Consider the following 21749-nt stretch of genomic DNA (forward strand, 5'->3'; position numbering starts at 1 on the left):
ACTGAAACTGATATTCCGATTAAAAGGAATGTGTAATGAAAGAAAATAAATTGTGATGGAAAATGAACAGTGTGTAAGAAACATAACTACAATTTTAACCTCTGAGGGACCCGAGCCCTGCCCTACCGTGACTTCCATCCATACCATGCTAAAAGCATGCTTCAGTTCAAAGTTGTTAATATTCAGCTGGGAAACAGTATCCAGAACACAAATAAATTATTAAGTGCATGAACTTTTTAGGCAGTAAGATGAACTGATGGGGTCCATCTGTGAGATCCAGGGGCTTTTTATTTGTGTGTGTCGAGCGATTCTGCCCTCTCCGACTTCACAGCCTTTGGTCTCCGGCCAACTGCATGCATAATTGATTCCACACGCACTATCATTTTCTTGATGTAATTGCTTTACTAAGATATGATGAAATCTAATGGCTAATTTGCTATTTGAAAATGGTAAAAAAAAAAAAAAGGTTCATACTTTTTATTGGAGGGAGGGTAGTAGAGAAGGGGGGTATTCAGATGACCTGGTATGTAAGAAAACAAAACAAAACAAAAGAAGGCAAAACTAACTCATGCACACTGCTATAATCGCGTTGGTTGCGGGTAGGAAGGTCTTTGTGACATATGGAAGCCAGTGTGTAAATCTCTCTTTCTATCTCATATCACCACCCGCCCCCCATTCCCTCTCTCCCTGCCTCTCCCCTAAACTTTACAAGAAAAGGATCCTAACAAGGTAAAAAGTAAACAGTTTAGTCATCACAGGCCTTATTATTCAGTCTATCCAGGAGTTTTGCCATGTAGGTTTATTTAACTTCCAGGAATGTAAACACTGACACAGCCCTAGAAGCAGCAAGAAAGATTACAGTATTAGAGTTAAAAACGTGAGCAGGGAGTAGCTGTGCTTTATACCCAGATATAATAACACTTTACATTGAAACATAATGGTAAGTCAAAACCAACTGGAAACTTCTGCTTATATGGAGTACAAATTTCATTCTAATAGATTGGCATAATCTGGTGTACCCAGAGTAGATTGTTATATAATGGAGAAACTGTATAAATGTCAAGTACACAAGTAATTCTACAGGAAGTAAATGAAAAGTATTAGGCTTTCTTAAATCACCATTAAATTTTGTTGGTGGGACAATCTCATTTGCTCCCTCAGAATCATGTGTGGCTTTGCATAAGTCTTTTAAAAATGTATTTCGAGGGAATTTACGGACGTTGAAACATTGTTTTAATCCAAACCAGTTCATGCTTTAAATGTACCTTTAAAAAATTGCACTGTTTTTTCAAAGTATTTAAAGGGAGTGGAGGGGTAGAAGGCATATAAGTGAATCCATCTCACTGTGGCAAACTGTTTTTCAAGTAAAGTCATAATAATGAACAACACATGATCTGAAATTTGATCAGCAAACATATACTTATGCCAAGGAATTTTCTTTCTTTTTCTTTCTTTCTTTTTTCTTTTCTTCTTCTTCTTCTTCTTTTTTTTTTTGCCATTCACATACCAAGGTTCTGTAAATCAGTAAACCAGGCAGAGTCACTGTTGTAAGGGGGAGACTAAATTGTAATGCACAGAATGGCACAGCTAAGCTGTCTTTTGGAAGAAACATTAACATCACCACCACTAACAACAACAAAAAAACCTTTTTTTCAAAACTGGAAATGACAGAATAGTTTTAAAAGGGGAACCCACCACCACCACCCCACCTCTGATGCTCAAAACTTCCAACTATTAATAGACCACCAGTGAGATAGACTGTCTTTGTGCCTTGAAATGCAAAGTGAGGGAAATAATTAGCTGAGGAACAAAATTCTCAAAATTTGAAGAACTTCTGTGATTACTGGGGGTACAGTGAAAAGAAAATGCAAATTTCTTCCTGATCTTAATTAGATTCAATTGTGCTGTGGGTGTGTTGGATTTCGGGGGAGTGGAGGAGGCAGGGAGTGCTGGGGGTGATGTGAGGGGCTGGGTGATGTGGAGACAGGTTCGTGGGGGCCTGGCGGTGTGGCAAGAAGGTGGCTTCCAGCGCTGGTACAGTAAGCTAAGCGGTGCTGATGGGCCCGAACCCTGAGCCTTAATTTGGCTGGGCTCATTTCCCTCTCGGTCGAGGGATTTAATTGTTCTTTCAGGGGAGGGATGATCCCAGCCGCCTTAGGAAGGGGAAGCAGCCTGTGGGTAACTTTTCCCTACCACATGTCAACACTGTGAGACGTTGTGGGCTCTTCCTGTGCACTGTGGCCGTCAATCAGCTTCTCGAGGTGGTGTCTGCACTGAGCCCCCACCACCTAGGGCACCACCACCCCTGACCCCCCACAAACACGCTCCTCAGAGTTCAATGATGGTGGTTGGCCAGAGTCCTGCCAAAGTATGTATATAGCAAGTTTCACTGGCTGGATTTCCCCTTGTGTGAAATCATAAAAGCCCTGGCCAAGGGCCTTATGAGTCTATTTTTGTTTCATTAATATTATTTATTATGTATTTTATTAATATTTTTAGGAGGGACTGTGCTCTCATTTGACCATTTGTAGTAATAATTAATACATTCCGTGCTGGTTGTAAAAAGTGTACTCGCATTTAATTGCAAGTCAGGATAAATTAATGGATATGATTTAAAACAAAACTCACTTAAAATATTCTTGCAGGGAGCGAAAGCGGGGCCAGTCCCTGCATTGAATTTCTTTTCTGGGGGAGTGTCTGTGGTGTGAGGGTCGGAAGGATGGTGGTGGTGGGGGTTCGTGTCTGTGTCTGAGGGATGTGGGGGCCCAGAGGAGGAGGGGGGAAACCTGGGCAGGAGGAGGGGTAGCCAGGAGCTCCGCTCTTTTCTTTAATTTCTGAGGTTGGTGTGGGGGGAGGGGGCGGCTTAAGCAGAGTGGTCAAGTCCATCTGCTCCGGAGAAGGTGGTAAAGAAAAGAGGTTAGTGGCAAGAGAGAAGGAGCACAAAGGGAAAATTGTACATTGGGAGCGTTGCTCTGCCGGCCGTGGTGTAGCCAGACTGGTTTAGCAGACAGAATGATAGATTGTTTTGTCAAGGGTCCCAGGGTGTGCCCTGAACTTGAAGCACTTTGTTTATCTTGAATAGAAAGGGAAAAGCACAGACATAATCGATGTCTAGTGTTTAGGAGCTAGAAAGAGGTAGGAGAACAGAGAAGAGTCGGGGAGGTGGGGGAGGTGCAGGCCCTTGGTTGTGGCTGTCCATTAACAGATGAACTTGGCCGAGGGCCAAGCTTTAGATGAGAGCGTGTCAGGGCCCCAGTGCAGCCAAGCCTTTTCAGTGGTGTTTTTTCTTTCTTTCCTTTCTTTCTTTCTTTCTTTTTTTTTTTTTAAATACCTGCTGACTGTACATAAAATGCTCCCAGGTCTTTGGTTAAAGGCAAGAAAAAAAAAAGACAGCTCAATCTCCCCCCCCCTCCCCGCCCCCCCAACCAGTTGAGGCCAGTCTTTTGGCGACACACACAGGTTCTATCATCTTTCCTGGCTTGCCAATTGGGGGGGGGGGGGGGGGGAATGTTGTGATAATGCCAGTAACCTGAGGGCCCAGGATCGGAAGGGTTTGGTGTGTGCGCACCGTTTGGCGGAGTAGAAGTGTGCGAAGCCAGGGTGGGGCGTGGTGGATGGGCCTGCGCGTGCACGTAGGAACTCGGTGGAAACTATTTTTTTTTTTTTGGTTGAAGTTAAACTCCTTGTTGGAAAGGACCTGTAAACTAATCTGTTGGTGGCTGAGAAAGATAATACACAAGCAGGGCCCAGGAAGGCCAGGAGTGGGGAAAAAGTGCTCTTGTTGGAAGCACAGCACTTCCTGTGCAGGGCTGGTGGCAAACCCATGTGTCTAGGCTTGTTTTGTTCTCGATCATCATATCTCCCTTGGCCCTGTTTCTGTGTTTTCTAGTTTATTGTGACATCATGCATTCACTGAGGAGGGTTGGCAAGCAAGAGCCATCAGCCAGGAACTTCCTGACATTTTTAGCTCTTTCAATGTGCAGTCCTTGCCCTCCTGCCACAAGTGGCGAGGTAATTGAATTTCCCTGTTTCTCATGGCAGGAGGCATGTTCCGGGTCCCACCAGAGGGGCTGCTGGGGCCACAGCCGGGTTCATAGAGTTCCACCTGGGGACACAGGGCCTCCAAGTGGTTCGGGGGCCTGTTTGAAGGGCAGTTCACACAATGAAATCTGTTTTTCCCCACCGTAGACTTGAAAAGGCACCAATGTGACCATCCAAATAAAATATGAAAAAACTCGTGTTTACTTCCCCAGGTTGAAGCCTCACAAGGCAGGTGAGTTTTTCTCCCTCCTTATCTAATAGCTGATGGACGCTGGGAAAATTTGGAGGTCTGTGGGCTCATCCCACAAATCTCCCCAAAAAACTCAGCCAAGCCCTTTGGGGCCGTCTTCTCTCCCACCGAGGTGTCTTTGTAACCTGCGTGGTAAGGAAAGGGGGCGGGGGGGAGGAGATAGGCTCTTAAAAATATGTTTATCTCCTTTTTTGTCCTCTTCAGCCTCGGTGAGTACATGAAATAAAATGGCGAAGGAGTGGTGCTATTTCTAGTTGTGTGAGCTTGGGCAGATTTCTTCATCTCTCTAAGCTTCGGTTTCCTCATCTGTATCTCGGGGGGAGTCACAGGACCCACCTCGTGGACGTTGGGAGCATTCTATGAGAACACTTGCCTGGCATGTGGTAAGCACTAGAGAAAAGCGAGTTACCACTATGATTATGACTCATGGCTGGGAACTTCTTTCTCCTGTCAGACCTGGGGTCCCCAGAGTTCCTCCCTGTGTGGGGGTGAGCAGGCTGGATGAGAGGAGAGCAGGGCAGGGAGGGTGCTAAAGCCCTCAGAGCCTCTTTCTGCCTTGGGTGGGCTCTTGTGGGAGCCTTTGAGGAGGGTCCTGGGTAGAGATGGTTCAGGAGCCAGATCTGGTGAGGTGAGGTGACTGGGGGCTTCTCTCCATTGGCAGCCCCCTCAATGCTGGGCCTCTGTTCTTACAGACATCCGGAGCGTGTGCCCGGGTGTGTGACAGTCATTTGGGGTGCAGATTCCTACTTTGCCACTGACTGGTTGGGAGAATTTGGGCAAACCATTTAACCTCTGTGAAATGGAGATGAACCAACATATCTCCCTGATAGGGTGGATGCAAGGAGTAAATGAGAGATGGCACATAAATTACTTGCCACACAGGATGCATTCCAAGAGTTTTTATTGCCATACTATGTATCTGACCTATTGTTACTCCATCCCACAGCAAGCCCAGAAGGAAAGTCCTAATAGCTCCATTCGGTAGAGGAGGAAATTGGGGCTCACCAAGGGTTAAGTAACTTCCCTGAGGGTTCACAGTTATTAAGGATTCAAGTCTTTGGCTTCCAGTCATTACCCTCTGCCACCTCCTCAAAAGGTTTGCTGCTCTCTGCAGCGGGGCTGGGCACCAGTTGGGTGGGAATCCCTGGTGCTGGACGGTTGGCCTCCTGTGGGTTCTGTGGTCAGGTTCTGCAGTCTTCTGGGAAGGAGAGGAATGTTCCCATCCAGTCCCTGGGCGGCTGTCCTGGGCATATTGGGGGAGCCTTGGAGCTCTTGGAAAAGGGCTGCAATGTAAGGAATTCTGCTTTGCAAGTAGTCACTTCTCCATCTGTCCAGAGTGAGCCAGACATGGGGCCAGGGTCCTGTGAAGAAGAGGGAGGAGGTTTTACTACTTGTGTATGACTTGGTTAGGAGGCGGCAGTAGGCTGACCAGGAAATAAGCTAGGACTCTTCAGGGCTGGTGAAGTCTGACTTTCAGCAGTTCTGTCTGTTGTCTCTTTGGCCTTTAAAAGGTGGAGGGGGAGAATCAGCATTATACTGTGCGGGAGAGCATGTGTGAGTGTGTTTGTGTGAGTGTGTGAGTGTGTGTGTGTGTGTGTGTGTGTGTGAATGTGTGTGAATGTATATGTGTGAGTGAGTGTGTATGTATGTGTGTGTATATGTGAATGTGTGTGTGTGTGTGAGTGTGTGTGTGTGTGTGTGTGTGAATGTGTGTGGATGTATATGTGTGAGTGTGTATATGTGTGTGTAAGTGTGTATGTATGTGTGTGTATATGTGAGTGTGTGTGTGTGTGTGTGTGTGTGTGTGTGTGTGTGTGTAGGGGTGCTGGGGATGATGGGCGCTAGGGGGTAATAATCTGCTTCAAGGAGGTTTTCATTTCTGGCCACATCGGGGCTGTGGTAAGGCGAGTCTGGAAGGCATGCGAGGAGACTTGAGGGAATACTTGAATGGAAACTACAGTCAACAACTCCATCTGATCCACATGTGGCTTTCCCTGAGGCAAGTTTTCAACTGCATGGTGGCCTCCTCCAGTCACTCCGCAGGCTGCTCCGACACCATTAATATTTGCTGAAGCAAGACCTGAGGTTCGTTGCAGAGGGATTACGTAATGTATTCCAAAACCAAATGTCAGGGTTTTCCTTTTATTACCCATTCTTTCGATTGGCTGGGCCGCCATAGACCTCCATTTACATAATTTCAGTCAGTTGGTGGTTAAGAGGCACCTACTGTGTGCGGAGGCCGGTGGGGGAGCTGAAGTGTCGGCCTCATCGCTGACAAGCGTCATCTGGGAGCTCTGCTCACATGGTAAGCCCTTCCCTTTGGACCCAGGGAGGTTGAACCCCAAGAGGTTGTCATTGACATGGGCCCAGGTGATTGTCTGTGTTGGGGGTGGGGGTGGAGGTGGCTGCTGAGAATGCATGTGGGTAGCGAACTCCAAACCTTCCATTTCGGTTCTTACTCTGCCCTGGGACTGGCATCCTTGCTTCTCGGCCCTCCACCTCTTCCACTGGCTCTCCACCCGCTGGGCCAGGACCGCAGGAGATCCCTTGATCACCCAGAAGAGAAGTTCCGAGCTTTGTTTGCTCAGACTCCTAGACTGCAGAGCTGAAATGATAACAGGAATACCATTGCTTTAGCCTCTATTCCACCCTCCCTCCCCAGTTTTCTCTCCATTCTCTTGAAAATCAGGCCAGCTCTCTGATGGTGGCCTTTTGTTTCTTTTTCTGTTTTGGTTTTACCTTCCTCAAGGTAAGCACAAATTTAATGTCCCCAGAGGCCGGCCGGTGACCCTTCAGGCCAAGTGCCTGGATGTGGCAACGCGCTAATAAATATTGAATGGTGAGAGCAATGGAAATTTAACAAAGCCATAACTGAGGAGACCGCAGAGGGGCAGCGCACTGGGTAAGAGGCTGTTGGATGAGCTGGGTAGTATTTCTACTTCAACCTGATTGAAATGTCGACTAAAAATCAATGCTGTTGACTAGTGATAATTTACAGCGTTCCCAGTGCTAAGTAGTTCCCTGCTTAAGAATGCGTTGGCCGGGCAGAGATTAGTGCGGGGAGTTGTGTGTGTCACAATGAATCAGACGCATTATAGGTCAGCCCTTTATTTGTTTCATCATGACTTTTACACAGTTGTCATGTAATTTATGGCTGCTTTCACGTTGTCAAACATTTTCATTGCATCTTCTTCTCGAACACACTCCTGACACAGACCCGCTGTCTTGGAAGGCTTGGTATTATTTCATAATCCGAGAGGAGGCCTATAAACCATCAAATTACACTATCTTCGGGCTAATCTAAATACGCTGCCGATTAAAATCAGAGCTCATTTGTCCCTGATGCAAATTATTAAGTTCTAATTATAAATATCCATTCAATTACCCCATACATTTTTATTTTGTGGACCCTTTTGAGCACTGCTGTCTGCGGTGGGGGGAGACGCGTAGGGGACAATCTGCGGTAATTAATGTACACTTCCCGGATGGTAAAGGGTAAACATATGCTGCTTTGTTTGTCTTATTTATTGATTGATTAGATGCATAGAGACTTTGGCATCGGCACAATCCGAAGTTGAAATCCTTTTAAAAATGAAAACTATTTAAAAATCTGCCGGGGAGGAAAAAGCAAAATATAGCCAACCCGAGAGCTTTCTGCTAGAACACATCGTCCTAAAATGTAGGATTTTTCACCCGATTCTGAATTTGATTCCTTCTAGATTTTGCAGAAGTTAAGGGTGAGAGAAACCATACCTGTTTTGTACCTAGAATGTGAAGTCAAAGAGAGAGAACTCATGGACACGGGCAACAGTGTGGTTATAGTGGGGGAGGGGGGAGTTAGAAGAGGGCATAGAAGAAATAAATGATGATGAAAAAAGTAAAATAAAGAAAAAGGAACAGAAAAAAAGGCAATGTGAAGTCATTGTTACAGAAAACCCCCCATAATGTTTAATAAAAACAACGTCCTTATTACCAATCCTGCTACCATTCCCTACTAGGAAATAACAGTGTCTGCCTGTACTAGGAAGACAGTCTGAGAACATGATGATGAGCTATTTTTGGTTATCAAACTATAAAGTAAAAAAATAAAAAGAGCTATAAAATAAAAATTTGTAAAGTCCCTATAACTAGACATTTACTCTCCCACGAAGGCAGGGGAAAATTACAAGAACTGGTTTTGGGGAGAGAATTGAAGTCTTGTATGATTTTTCTAGACCCAAACTTTGACTTGAATGATTGTGGAAAGACACTGGTCTGGGAAGCAGGTTCTGACCCTGAGCTGTGAGACCTTGGGTGTCCTTGGCCTCTTGGCATTTTAGTTTCCTCATCAATAACATGGGTTGCTGGGGTTGGGTGGCTCTCTAAGCTCCCGTCCTGTTCTAGCATTCTCTGAAAGCTCAGGCAGGCAGGTTCCCTGCTCTTTTGGGAGTCTAGTTGCTGAATGGGGCTCACCTGCAAAGAGGGCAGAATACTTCTTGATTTTCCCCAAAGATGGAAGCCATGGTGTTTATTAAGGCTTGGGCTCATGCTCCCTTGGCAGGAAGCTTAAGAACAACTTTCAAATTGCTGGAAGCAAAACCGAGCACGGTATAATGAACGGTAACAATGCCCAGGCGTTTCCAGCCGAGATTTACCCACCTTTTAATTGTTGCAAACTGGTGGGATTTTTTTTTTTTTTTTACAAACTCTAAGGAGTATAATGGGTATTTTCTCCAAGCTTGCTTTTTTGGGCAACTCTAGCTATGTCAAAATAGAAATATGTTTGACAAAGAAACCAGTTGAATTCAAACAACCAGGTATTTTAAATTCAATTAGCTGACTGAATTCAGTGATATTTTCCTTTTTCCTCCCCCGAAAGCTGTTTTCTTGGTATGGACATAGCCTACATATGCTGAGTTCTTGGAGTTACAAATTCTTGCTTGTTAAAAGCATCGGATGCAACATGTTTAGAAGAACTCTCCCTCTGTTAGTGTTGAAGACAGCATAAATTGAGGGAAAATGCTCTTTTTTTATTTTATTCATCATGTAGGTAAAAGCATATGGCCTGTTCTGGGACATGTGATTTTTGCAGTCTTTTCTAAATTTGGTGTTTTCCATTGACTTTTAGCATGGATGTTTCTGTTTTCCACACGGTCCAGCAGATACCATTTATTTGTGGCATTAAATTACATAGAAAACTATGTTTTGCAGAAGCATGCTGAAAAACAACAAAGTTATTCTTTGATAATGGTTATTTAAAACTTTCTTCTGTTATCCCATGTGCTGAGACGAGGGGGAAATGAACCAGTTGTAAAATACGTGTTCTATATTATAGGACAGAGGCACTCGAGATCTATAGCTTCAATAAAAAAGTAATTTATTTAAATGACTGCCTCTTTAATTTGTAGTGTTTGGGGTTGTTTTCTTTTTTATTAGGAGTGCTCTACTAGGGCATTGATAATCACCTATTTCAGATTTTGCATGCTATTTGGTTCTGGTAAAAACAAACAAACAAACAAAAAAACAAGTTTAGAAAAAACAAAAAGACAGGGAAAAGAAAAAGTTTAGTCCTAACCCAAAGCAAAGGAAGGGTACAGACAGAGTGAATGAATGGCAGCCACCTAGAGGCACCGCTTTACCCGTCGGTTATTACCAGAAGAGACAGCACGATCACATTCATGCCAAAGAGCCAGGTGACCAAATATGTATTCAGATCTGAAGTTTACGATGTCATAGTCCGATAGCCCCTCTTCTCCCCCCACCGCCCCTCATTGTATTGTGCAAATGTATCGGCTGTTGTATTGTTAATGTATGATAGGATGCTGCCTCTAGGACAGTCTGGGCTCACTAATGGGGTCAGCTGTGTCACAGTGTGATATATGGATTATGTTTACTATGGCATATTTTGTTTTCGAGCTGGGCTGGGAGGTGGGAGCAGATGATAAATGAAGATACCCTACAGTTTTCACAGTAGTTCCTGTGGTCCCGAGTCTCCCAAACAATCAAACACCACTGATAATGGAGAGGTATTTATCGGGACTTAATTGATTTCAAAGTTTTAGATCTCTGGCTGAAGTTTAAGATGTGATAGTCCAGTACATTAATGTCTTTACTTAAAACTCCTATTTGACTTAAGTAAATTATTTAGGGTTTGCTGCTGAAACCACAGTAAATTCACGACCTTTCGGGCCAGTGAAATAGCTTTCCAGTGGCTTTCCGTGCCTTGACGATGCGTGTGGTTGGGCTCCCGTGTGTTTGTATGATTTCCAAATTTATTTCTCCAGTTTCACTGGCAATAAATGATTTTTCTCATTGGAATCCTGTGGGGTACACCTGTAAAAAAAACTTAGGTCTTTTGAAAAAATTCCCATATGCAGCAACGCTATCATCATAAGGTATAGCATATATTTATGTACACATACATACATTTATGCACACATACATGTATCACATGTAGTGTGAGTGTATATATAGTGATATAATGCATTCTATCTCTATATAATGTGCATAGATAGGAAGGTCTTCAGTTTACCATGATTCCATTTTCAGTATAGAAGTTTTAAAAATCACTCATGCGAATACCTCCTCTCATCATGCTGTCTGTCTCTGAGGGTCTGTTTTTCACATAGCCCTGGACTGAGGGGGCAGTGTTTCAAACTTAGGGACAACGATCTGAGGGAAAAACCATGGATGCAGCCTGTACCTTTGCCTTCACTGTCTAGAGAAGCTGGTGTTGATCTCTCTTGGGGGATCCTTTTTGCCTTGAAGTCCCCTTCCTCAAAGTTCTGACAGGAGGATGTTCCCCGTGACCCGCCTCTGCATCTGGTTAAATGGACTTCAGTAATCTGTACCCAGTTACTTCTTACTTAGTTTATATCCTGAAAGATATTAAGTCCAACAAGCTTTTACCCACCGAGTCTACAGAGAAAACTGCCAGGCAATTTTTGTTTCAATCTCTGAGTCTCTCTGGAGCACCAGTTCCAGAGGCTGATCAATAGGTTTTATTGTAGACCTCACTGTCTCTAAAAGCACCGTGACCTTATCCTGGCTGAAAATAGCATTTGCTCTTGCCTGCAAAACCTTGACCTGTGAAACCCCATTTGGAACATAACTGACATATCTAGTCAGCTGTATATCCAAGACATGCTCTGTGAATGAATTCTGAGCAGCGCTGGTCCGGAGAACACTTTCTTCGAAGAAAAATAAATACCAGTTCTGAACACTGGGAGTGCACCTGCTTGCTGATGGGTGACGGGACAGGTGGTGGGGAGTGAGGGAGACTCCGGGCCTAGGGGGACTTTGAGAGGAGTGAGGACCCTCACAGAGGACTCCGGAGGGTGCGTGCGACCCCACATAGGACAAGGGATGATGCAAGAGGCAGGAATTGGGCTGAAGTGCAAGGTGGCTTTAAACAAACTGTGATCTTGTTGAGAGAGTGTGAGTTTTTGAATGCTTTCCTTGGCTTCAGTCTTGAACCTGGGTGGAAGGGATCCTCCAAAGCATGACCTAGACGGAGAGAAGTCTTTCTAAGTCTAAAGTAACTCCTCTATTTAATGATAAGAAATTATCGTCCCTTCATTTTTTTGTGTGTGTGATAATGGTTTTGTGGTTAAAGAAAAAAGTCTTTCTTTATCTTTTAAAAATACACGCTGAAGTATTTACTGATAAAATGATAGGATGTCTAGAATCGGTGTGAGTAATCTAGTGGGCAGGGTTGGCAGTGGGGTTCTAGATAGAACAAGATTGGTGTGAGAGGCTAGAGGAGGAAGCTGGGTGGCTCCTGCTTGGGGGTTGATTGACACCAGTCTCTACTTTAGTATATGTGAGATTGTCCCGGAAATAAAGGTGCTATCTGACTGCTAAGGAGCAGAATGTCCTTGTTCGGTGGGTGTTATTTCTTCCCACAGGGTTTGGCTCAGAGATAGTGAGGGGGCAGCTGTACCTGGGACGAAAGTACCTGTGAGCTCAGGTCTAGTATCTGGAAAGGTCACTGTTAAAGGGTCATAAATTGTCTGCGCTGTGCTCCCTCCTCCTGGAAGAAAAGAGATCCCTTGGCCTTTTCAAATGCATGAAGGAGAGGTGCAGTGGAGTTGAGTGAGTTTCAGCACCTGTGGCTCTTCGGCAAATGGATGTCGGGAAGGAGCAGGGGGCAGTGCCCACTTACCTGGTAGTGTGAGGAAGACAAGCCTCGGGGCCTTCCGGTGGCCATTGGAGCCCTGAATGTTGGAGAAAGGTGGTTCGCCTGAGAGAGGGCTGACTGCATACTAAGGAGGAAGGGGACCAAAACGCAGTCAAGGGAGGGCTGGCACCGCCCCCGAAGGGGAGAGGGAGCCGTACAGGATTGCACGGCTGTGCAGGGGCATTTCGGTGCCCCTTGGCAAAAGCCAGGACCGTCTCTGAGTAGCTTGAAAGCAAGGTCATCCAGTGGGGGTCTTAGTGCAGCCAGCACGTGGGCGCCCGGTGGGCCCTCTTCAGCCGGATCTGCAGCCTCACCAGCCTTCCCAGGCATCGGTGCCTCTGGTTCTACAAAATGCCTGCTCAGGCCAGTTCATGTAGAGGCTATTATTAGCAGGTGTCACTCAGTTATCTGAGAGTGGCGCTTTCGGCTGCCATCGAAGTGCATGACACTTGGGTTTACAGCAGATTAAATTAAATTTTAGGCTGGTTTGGCTTCACTGGCAGTACACAATAGGAGCAGCTGCTGTAGAAATGTAACCTGGCACCCTCAAGAATAGTGTGTGTGTGTGTGTGTGTGTGTGCACTCGCATTTGCACCTCGGGGAGTCCTGAGCATGCAGGTGACTTGGGTGATTCGGGACCCGCCAGGCCACTGTTGTGGGAATGGGAAAAGTGCCATTGTCTGAGTCCGACTGCGGGGCTACACCTCCTTTTTCTCTTCTCCGCACTTCATCCCTTCCCCAAATGTGTGTGTTCAGACAGTTCCTTCAACTTGGTTTTACTGTGCGTGATTGACAAAGGGAGTGTGCAAAGCTGGAATACTCTTTACTGTTTGCACATCCATGCCAGCGCTTTTCTGCAAAGAAGGGGCTAAGCTTGCCTAACGGTACCAATGGACACCCAACAGAAGGAGGGCGTGGATGCTTTGGGCCTCATGGCAACGTGATCAAGTTGATCTAACCGGTATTGCAGGCAGAATGTCTGGCTGCCCCTCCGTCCTGCTTTATATCACAGACTCCTGTGGGTCCAGCAGGCAGACCCTCGTGGGGATGGGGGTGAGGTCTGCCTTTTTAGATGCAGATAACTTTACTCTCCTTGGTCCTTGGTCCTTGGTGCTTGGTGTGGTCGTGCCTGTGAATAGGACTGTTGAGTCAGAGCAAAGCAGTGCACATCAGCATCATTTATTTAAAACTCTTCAGCAAACTCCGTGGGGATAATTCCTCCTGCTTATAAACGGAATGCAAATGTGCACATTATTCCACCAAAGGGCGATGCTTTTTACTTTTTAAATGTAGATTTAAAAATCTTGTGGCACTTGATTTCAGTTCCTTAGACTCCAGAATTTATACTCACTGATTAGTAATACATTATGCAAATAATTCAGTTTACATATCCAAATACTGTTTTGCATCATTCACACCTCATGTCTTGAAAAAAAAGTGAAATGTTTCCTCAAAATAAACAAAACCTGCAGAAGAGTTTTTGTAAGGCTGAAAATTAAAGAGGCACCCATTTGCCAGGGAACTTTTGAGGAAAAATTGAATACTCCTGCATAATTTTGCAAGGACTTTAAAAAAATTTGTTTTGCTTCTATCCATAGGACATGCCATTCAAGGTATATCATGTTATCTGCTATCTTTGGCTTTCTGAATTTTTGGAAAAAAAGAAACCATAACACTACATCAGGTACACATTTGTGCATCTATACCTACAGCCATACATGAACATTTAAGCTGAGTTATTTGAAGGAGGTACAATAATTGCTTATCAGTGACATGAATTTTCTGCCAGAGAGAGAGGGAGAGAGAGCAGAACAAGCAGATGCAAACTTTTAATACTCCATGTCCAGAGAGAGTTAACTAAGCATAGCCATGAATACTTACATTATAGATTGGCAAATGGCAGTGCCCTGTGAAAAGTGTCTCTTTGCTTTCAGTGAGTTTTTTATTGTCATTGGAGTAATCCAGGAGAATGCAGGATGTAACCTGGAGCCCTTGTCTGAATAAGCACATCCCCATGCCCACGTGAATGTCTGAACCAGTGGCTTTGACTTGACGTGTCAGGACAGAATTGGCCTCAGCAGCGTGCCCCCAGTCCACCGGTTCCAGCCTCCCTCTCTGGAGTGGCTGACTTACTGCTGTTGGAAGGCGTGCCGGATAGCAGGAGTGACTTCCCTCGGGAAGAAGGAAGGACAGAAGGGAGGGAAGAAAGCTAGTGGGGACCTTGTTTTTCCCTCTGCGGCCTGGGTGCTGTCATCTTTCTCGTACGACGCTCCACACCCATCTCCCCTAACAGGTTATAGACACATTGTTGGCACTGCCTAAAGTCAGCGTTCCAACGTGTTCTTAATCTTTAACTTCCACATCGTTAAAAGTCTGATGTACTGACTGAGCTGCCTGGAGATGGTTCGGGGCACTGCACCTGACAGGTGTAATGTTTTGTGTTTTATGTCTCTCACTCTGGAGGTTAGAGAATCAAAGAGGCCGCAAAGTGCCTCGGAGATATTGATCCCCACAATCCGGCCACGCACAGTTCCTAGGCTCCCTTTCCTGCCCTACTTTCACACAGTCATTCATTCATTCATTCATTCACTCACTCACTCGTTCATTTATTTATTGGTAGTCTGCGTTTGGAAAGGGGCTCTTGGTGTACGTGGGAGACAGCAAGCTTCTTGGCTTGGCACAACCTGTCAGGACTGAGGAATCCCCCTTCTCTTCATTTTCTTTCATGGGCTGAGAGGTGTGTACCAGAGCTCTTGGAAGGAATGGACTCTCCTTTGGCTGTGGATTTTAGGGAGGCAGGTTGGGTGCAGCCTGTGGCTCTGGGTCTCAACTTAAATGGCAACATGTGAGTAGTAAGCAGCCCCATGAACTCCCACTATGAATGACCGCGTCTGCATCTGAGCCCATCACACAGCGGCATGTTGATGGGGTCCGTCCAGCGTTTCCCGAGCCTCAATAGTAATCGCTGGGTCCTCGGGAAGCCCCGGGGCACCCCCTCTTACAGTCTGGTTCTGGATGGACTGTCAAGGGAACTCTGTAACGATAAGGAGGCTCCTGAAATTTCCTCAACACACTGGTGGGCCCCCCCAAGCCCCCAACCCTCCACACCCTGTAAGTGGCAACTCTCAGGTTGGCCTCGATGTTTCTGGCCTTGTCCAGCCACCTCCGCGCATGTGAGAAACTGACATTCTCGTGTGTGATGCCCTCCCACGGGCGATTTCTGGCTGGGCCCTGCCTCTCACTCTCCACTCAAGTAAGTATATTGAAATGCAGGTGAGTGGGAACATCATTTTGCAGGCACCATCTCGAGTCTGTTCTAACACAGACACTTAAAGAGGAAGTTTTATTAGCACTAAGTAGTAACAAGATTCTCTAGAGTGCCATGTCCCCGAGGCCACTCCCTAGGCAGGGACAGACATGGCCCAAAGCCCGGCCCCCGCACTCTCACCCTGTAAAGCGGTAGCAACTGTACAGCCTCTCCTTGCCCCGCAGGACCCAGGGGCGGCTCCCTGGGCCTCTGCCGAGTAACTTGTTCTACTCCCAGTGCTTTCATCACGACGGCTGGATTACTGTTCAGAACTGGAGCTTTGCTGATAGAGATTCCAGATCTCTCTGGGCAATGCTGACCTGGGGACCCTGTGGCAGAACCCAAGCAGCAGAACACCCAACCACACGGCCATTGCAGAGGGTGGGTGTGTTGCCTCGCACCTCCTCCCTTGCCTCTGTCCTCTGCCCCGGTTCCTGCTAGGGCTCCCACAGTGTGGCAGCTCTGATGTTGCCCTGTGTGTGCTTGGCGTCCTTATCCAGATCATTGGACACATGGGGTTGATGGAGTTGGGGTGGTCGTGGAACCCATACCCTCTCGGGGGCAGACAGTTCTTGAGAACTGGCCAGCCCAACCTCTTCTCCACTGCACGGGTTCTGGTTTTAAAGACCTCTCTCGAGAGGAGGGAATCCTTTCGTCTGCCTTCAATCCCTCTGCTTCAGTCTTTACCCATTTCCTCTTCATTCCAGAAAAGACAGATTGTCCTGTCACCAGCCGTGGGCTAAAACCCCTCATATTTTAGAATTCTTTTCTTTACTCCCTTTAATAATTTCAACTTCCTGAACTTGAATTCATAAATCAGTGATCTCTCAACTCATTTATGATTTTTGTACCTCTCTTTAGAACTTCCTGGCTTCCCAGATCCTTTACTCGAACACTGGTCTAATGATTGCAGACACCTTCGTGCTGTCCACGTTCCTTACTCCTAGACCTGTGCTCGGGTATCTTGCTTGCTTTTTAAAAACCAGTGCTTCACTGATGACTCATGCCCAGCTTGATGCCCGTTGGGGTTCCTCGGTCGGTCAGCCATCGCTGGGTGCAGTTAACGTTCTGTCCCAACCGTATCGTTGCCACATCTCAGTCCGCCCTTTCTTGTCCTTGTTCATCTTGAACTTAGTTCTCCATTCCTGTCTCGGGTTTTCCCGACCACCTCTCTGCTTCACCAGGTGATGGAGAGTTGGGATCCCGTCCCGGAAGGTGCCTCCACCCTCTTGGCTCCTCGCCCAGTGATGGCTTCCTGGAGGCTGAGAAATACCGTGAGTGGCCTTTCTGGCCCCACTCACTGCTGGGGAGAGAGCTGTCTCTAACTTCCCACTGACATCTGGACAACGTAGGTTTTGGAGGAGCAGAGCCCAGGTTCCCCGAGAGCCAGCAGAGCCAAGTCTTTTTTTGAGTTTCCCGCACAACCTGTGTGATAATAACAGGAGCTGGTCATTGTGCTTAATAGTAAAACAAAACCCAAATGCACAGATAACACATCTTCTCCGGGTGCTGGGGTGAGGAGAGGTGATGGCGAGTGTGTAGGACGACAGGAAAAGCATTACAGACGTGGGAAAGCATTTCAGGGCACACAAACACGGCATGAGTAAGAGCCGGCTTAGAGCCACAGGGCTGGACTCCCAGTCCTGCCACCCTCTTTCCTGCCCCAGTGCAATCAGGACGTAAACAAACTGGTGAGAAGAGGAGCCACCTGCTCTTCAGACTCCGGGGCATTTGTAGCCCAGAACCCCTGCATGGGTGTTGGCCCCTCGGAGCCCAGAGAATGTCCCCGATTGGCACTTTCTCAGCCTCACCAGCTCACTTCCTGTTCTGCCCTGCCCTGCCTGGAGGTGACTCGGTAATCCCCACAGTGTGACCTCACCGTGGGCGAAGCGGCCTGGGAACTTCTGCCTCCAGTCTCAAGTCCGGAGCAGAAATGGGGAAGCCTGGAAATTGGGGGATCAAGAGTCGCTTGGAAACCCCTGTGTGGGTGTCAGACCTTCATCTGCCTCTCTGTTCTCTTCGCCCCCGAAGCTCGGGCTGTGTTTCGAGGAAGAAAAGGTAGCTTGTTCCCAGGGACACGCACTGAGTGCTTGTTTCTGTAGCCGGATCTCCAAGGCCCTTCCTCCCGGTCACCAAGAACGCGGAGTGGGGACCCGCAGCGGCTGGACTCCATCAGGTAGTGGCTCCAGCCCTGCTGCTCCCGTTGGTGGAAGCATCGCTCTGGGGTTAGTGAGAGCACATCAGTGGTCTTCACGCTGCCTCCTGGGTGTTGGTATTTTCTCCTCCCCAACTATAAGCTTTGGAGGGCAAGGATTTATGTTTTACTTTTTGTATTTTCATGCCCCAAATAACGCCGGTTCATAGATGCCATTTAATTCATACTTCGTTCAGGCTAATTGATTGAAAATTAAAAGGGTAGGCTTTGCTTTGGATTCCTTGGCTGGATGAGTAAATTCCTGCCCCCCCACCCCCACCCCTTCTCCCTGTGGACAGGATGGGGATGGGATGGGGGTGGCCTTCCCTCCCTGAGCACCTTTCCTCTTGGCCAAGTGAGCTCTGTGCTTTCAGCTTCTGCCTCTTCTCTCCGAGCAGTCGGTGTGGGGGAGGCTCCTCAGGCCTGAGCAGACGTTGGGAGGGCAGCGAGGGGATCCTCTAGGGGTGTGGGAACTGGGAGCAGCATCCTGCAATCAGCCCAGAACATTCCAGAAGGGAGTATGGGCTGCTTTCAGAAGGGACTTAGTACCGCTTTTCTTCCGGTGGCTCTAGCAGATGCTGGGGTAGCTTTAAGTAGTGATTCATTCTCTGTCTGGTGTAGGCATATGTAAGCCCATCAATATTTGGAGGGGAATCCTTTTACCAGTGGAATTCACCGACTCTTGCAGTGCTACCCTTTCTGACATGTTGTGAACAGGATCATCCAGACCAAGTAGATTTACTTGCACAATTCCTATTTCTTTCATGAGAAAAAAACCCACCGATTTAATTCCATGTGTAGGTGACCGGTTCTCCCAAGTCCCAGGACTGTCCAGAAGTGGGTTGCCCACAGGGCCGGGCTCAGCACTGCTGTTCCGTTAGTGCCGTGGGCCGTCCACACGCCTTCTGGTTCATTTGTTGGCCATTCTCATTACTTCTTTACCTGCTCCCACCCATCCCAGCAGCGGTGGCCCAGCACACATGCATTCCCCTTGGAGAGCCGTGGGCAGCCCTGCTGTGCTGGCTGGCAGTTCCAGGACGGGGCAGGAGCAGGGAGGGGGAGTCTGGAAAGAAATGGCTGGTGTGGCCAGAGATTCCTGTGGATCCCCTCAGCCTCAGCCCAGGTCAGTCCACCAGCTTTCCTCAGGCCAGCCTTCCTTCCTAACATCCTCCCCTCTCCTTCTCTCTCCTCTCTCCTCCCCTCCTTTTCCCTTATCCCCTCCTTCTTTGGGAATTTAGGACCTTGGGAAGCGCTTCTCATCCTTGGAGGTGCCCTTTTGTGGAAGACAACATGACCTTGGCTTATTGGGAAGATGGGCCACCTGCCCTTTGTCTGTGTGCACACAGCACCCCAGCGTAGGTGCTGACTCAGATGTGCCCGGCTCTAGAGTAGGCTCTCACTCCTAATTTCTCAGATGCTGGCATGATGGGAGTATCCGTGTGGTGGAGACTTTCTGTCCTGGCCCAGGATGAGTCTGTTCTGTTGTGGGTGGGAGTAGGCAGCCAGCCCTTGGAGGGAAGGGGGATCTAGAAGGGAGAGAGCAGAACAGGGAAGATCCTGGCAGCACTGGAAGATATGCTCCAACAAGAGAGAAGAAGTAGGAGTTCTTGCTAGAGGCTGACCCAGCACCCACCTCTGGTGAGACACCCCAGCACCTGCTGCCATGGGCGCTTGGCTTTAGGGCATTGGCCAGTGGCTTCTGCTGGGGCATGGAAGCAGCTTCTCTCTCATCGCCTGGCAGCGAATGCCCCGGGGAGTGGGCAGCTGGTGCAGTGACTTCATCTAGTGCCACTGCTAGGACCAAAGTCCTGGTCCCCTCTTTGTCCCATATCCCACCATCTTGGAGCAGTGTTGACCACATAGACTGGGGACTGAGGAACGAGAGGGGTGGGCCTCAAACCTAATTAGCACAGGGTGACTCACTCTCCGGTGTAGGTATAGGTAAGACCATCCATATGCCCTTACTGTGGTCATCCTCCTGCCAGGAGACAGTGGCTCAGATTGTGAGGATGAGAAGGAGACAGCCATTCACCACCTCCCAAAGGCTCTGTACCGTGGATTATGGAGGGGGAGGGGACCCCTCACTATCCGGGAAACTCTCCCCATGGGTGATTGTTCTGTGGGCTGTCTGCTCTGTGTGCCTCTCTCAGTGGGACCCAGAGGTGCTGGCGAGGGCAAACGGGACTTGTCTGCTGTGCCCTGGGGGTTTTGTCTTTGGGTGAGATTCATTTCTGAGATGCTAATGGCTAAAACTCCATTCCCCTTGTGTCTTTCAAATGGATGTCATGTGGGTGTGTAACATGGTCAAGTCTATTTCTTCACTTTAGATGTGTCCTGCAGTAAAACCTGCCTGCTCTCCTCTCCCTCGTTGAAGGGGACTCCCTTGAGAAACTGAAAGAAAACAAGCCATCTTCATCAGAGGTGATCCTCTCTAGGCTCGGGACAAATTTCAAGCAACCCAGGGCTGCCCTGATGCCTTCATTATTGGAGCCTCTTAAGTTATTTGATAAGCAACATGAAGTTACTGGGGGCTTTTGTTTTCGCAGGACCAAAGTATTAGAGCTGAGATGAGAGGCAGATGACACGTAACCTCATTGCTTTGTTCACATGTGCGCGGTGAGCACTTCCTCACTCTATGCCCAGCGCTGTGTTGGGCACTGGAGATGCAGAGATGAATAAGAGCAGGCTCGTTCTTGCTCGCTCGTGAAGCGGACTTTCTCATCTGGGAGATGGATTGATTGGGAGAGGAGGGCACGGCGGGGGGGAGGGGCGGGCAAATCCTCTACCTGAGAGCCAGAAAACCTAAAATACACAGCCTAAAAGAGGGGAAGTGACGGGTGCCCAGGCCACCAAGTGACCTAGTAGAGCTCAGCCACAAACCCTAATAGGTTTTTCTGTCTCCCAGACCCATTTGTGCGTTTTCTAGCACATCAGGCAGCCAGCCACCATTAGCACCTCAACAGAGGTATAGGTGGGCCTGTAGGTGCCTCCTGAATCGCCCCCTCTAGAGCATCCGAGGTGAGCAGGCTTCCACTTGGGACAGCTCTCCAGGGAGGGTGAGTACAAAGCATTCTTTACTGCTTCCCAACTCCACTTTCTTAGCCTTCCCAGTTGTTTGGAGAAAATTGCAGGTCCAGGTCTGCATACATACTCATTTTTGAGTCATGGAGACACTGCATTTCCTGGGAAGTGCTACTCTTTCTATGGCCCCGTTAGTACCAAGCACTGAGCCATGTCTTTCCTTTTGCCTTTGAACTCTCATCCTGGTTACCAGAAGGCCAGCTTGGTGAGCTGAACGTAGCAGGTGAAGCTGCCACATTCTTATTTATTTGTTTGTTTTGAAAGAAAAAAATCCCACTTGCTTTACCATTCCTTTTCCTCTTGCCTTCATGGAGAAGAGGTAACAAAGCCTAAGAAGAACCGATGGCACCCCTCCCCACCATTGTCTTCCATGGGGAGCTTCTTCTATGCCTCCTGCATTTGCAACTTATTACAGCTTTTCTTTCTATGATTTGGAAAAACTGAGTGATGATTGTTTTCATGAAACGGTGCAGCATGTAAAGCAATGGTTGCCATTAATAGTGCAGTTATGTAGAGTGTGGCTCTTTAAGCCTTCACTTTCAAATCAGATTAGTGCTCTGTTAACTTAAAATAGCCCCAAAAAAGGAGAAGGAAAAAAAAAAAGAACTGTTGGAAATCAGAGGGAAATATTAGCATTATGAAACATGTTAACAAGTGGCCATTAGCACTTTATGTCTGCATGAATAGCATCTTTAAGTGTTTTATTGGTAACAGAATA

At 47.4% G+C, this 21749-nt stretch overlaps 1 protein-coding gene across 7 annotated transcripts in view; it reads left to right on the plus strand.

Moving 5' to 3' along the window:
- Positions 1–21749, plus strand: part of BCL11A (B-cell CLL/lymphoma 11A (zinc finger protein)) — a 99464-nt gene that overhangs the window by 18751 nt on the left and 58964 nt on the right. Inside the window, exon 1 of one of the 7 annotated variants that reach the window (XM_014532081.1) lies at positions 17602–17814. The exons of the other annotated variants lie outside the window; for them this stretch is intronic. The gene's annotated coding sequence lies outside the window, so the exon portion shown is untranslated. Of the gene's footprint in view, positions 1–17601; positions 17815–21749 lie in introns of those variants that run through there. 7 annotated transcript variants of the gene reach the window in all.

Source organism: Myotis brandtii, unplaced genomic scaffold, assembly GCF_000412655.1.
Source record: "Myotis brandtii unplaced genomic scaffold, ASM41265v1 scaffold84, whole genome shotgun sequence".
Classification (NCBI taxonomy): domain Eukaryota; kingdom Metazoa; phylum Chordata; class Mammalia; order Chiroptera; family Vespertilionidae; genus Myotis; species Myotis brandtii.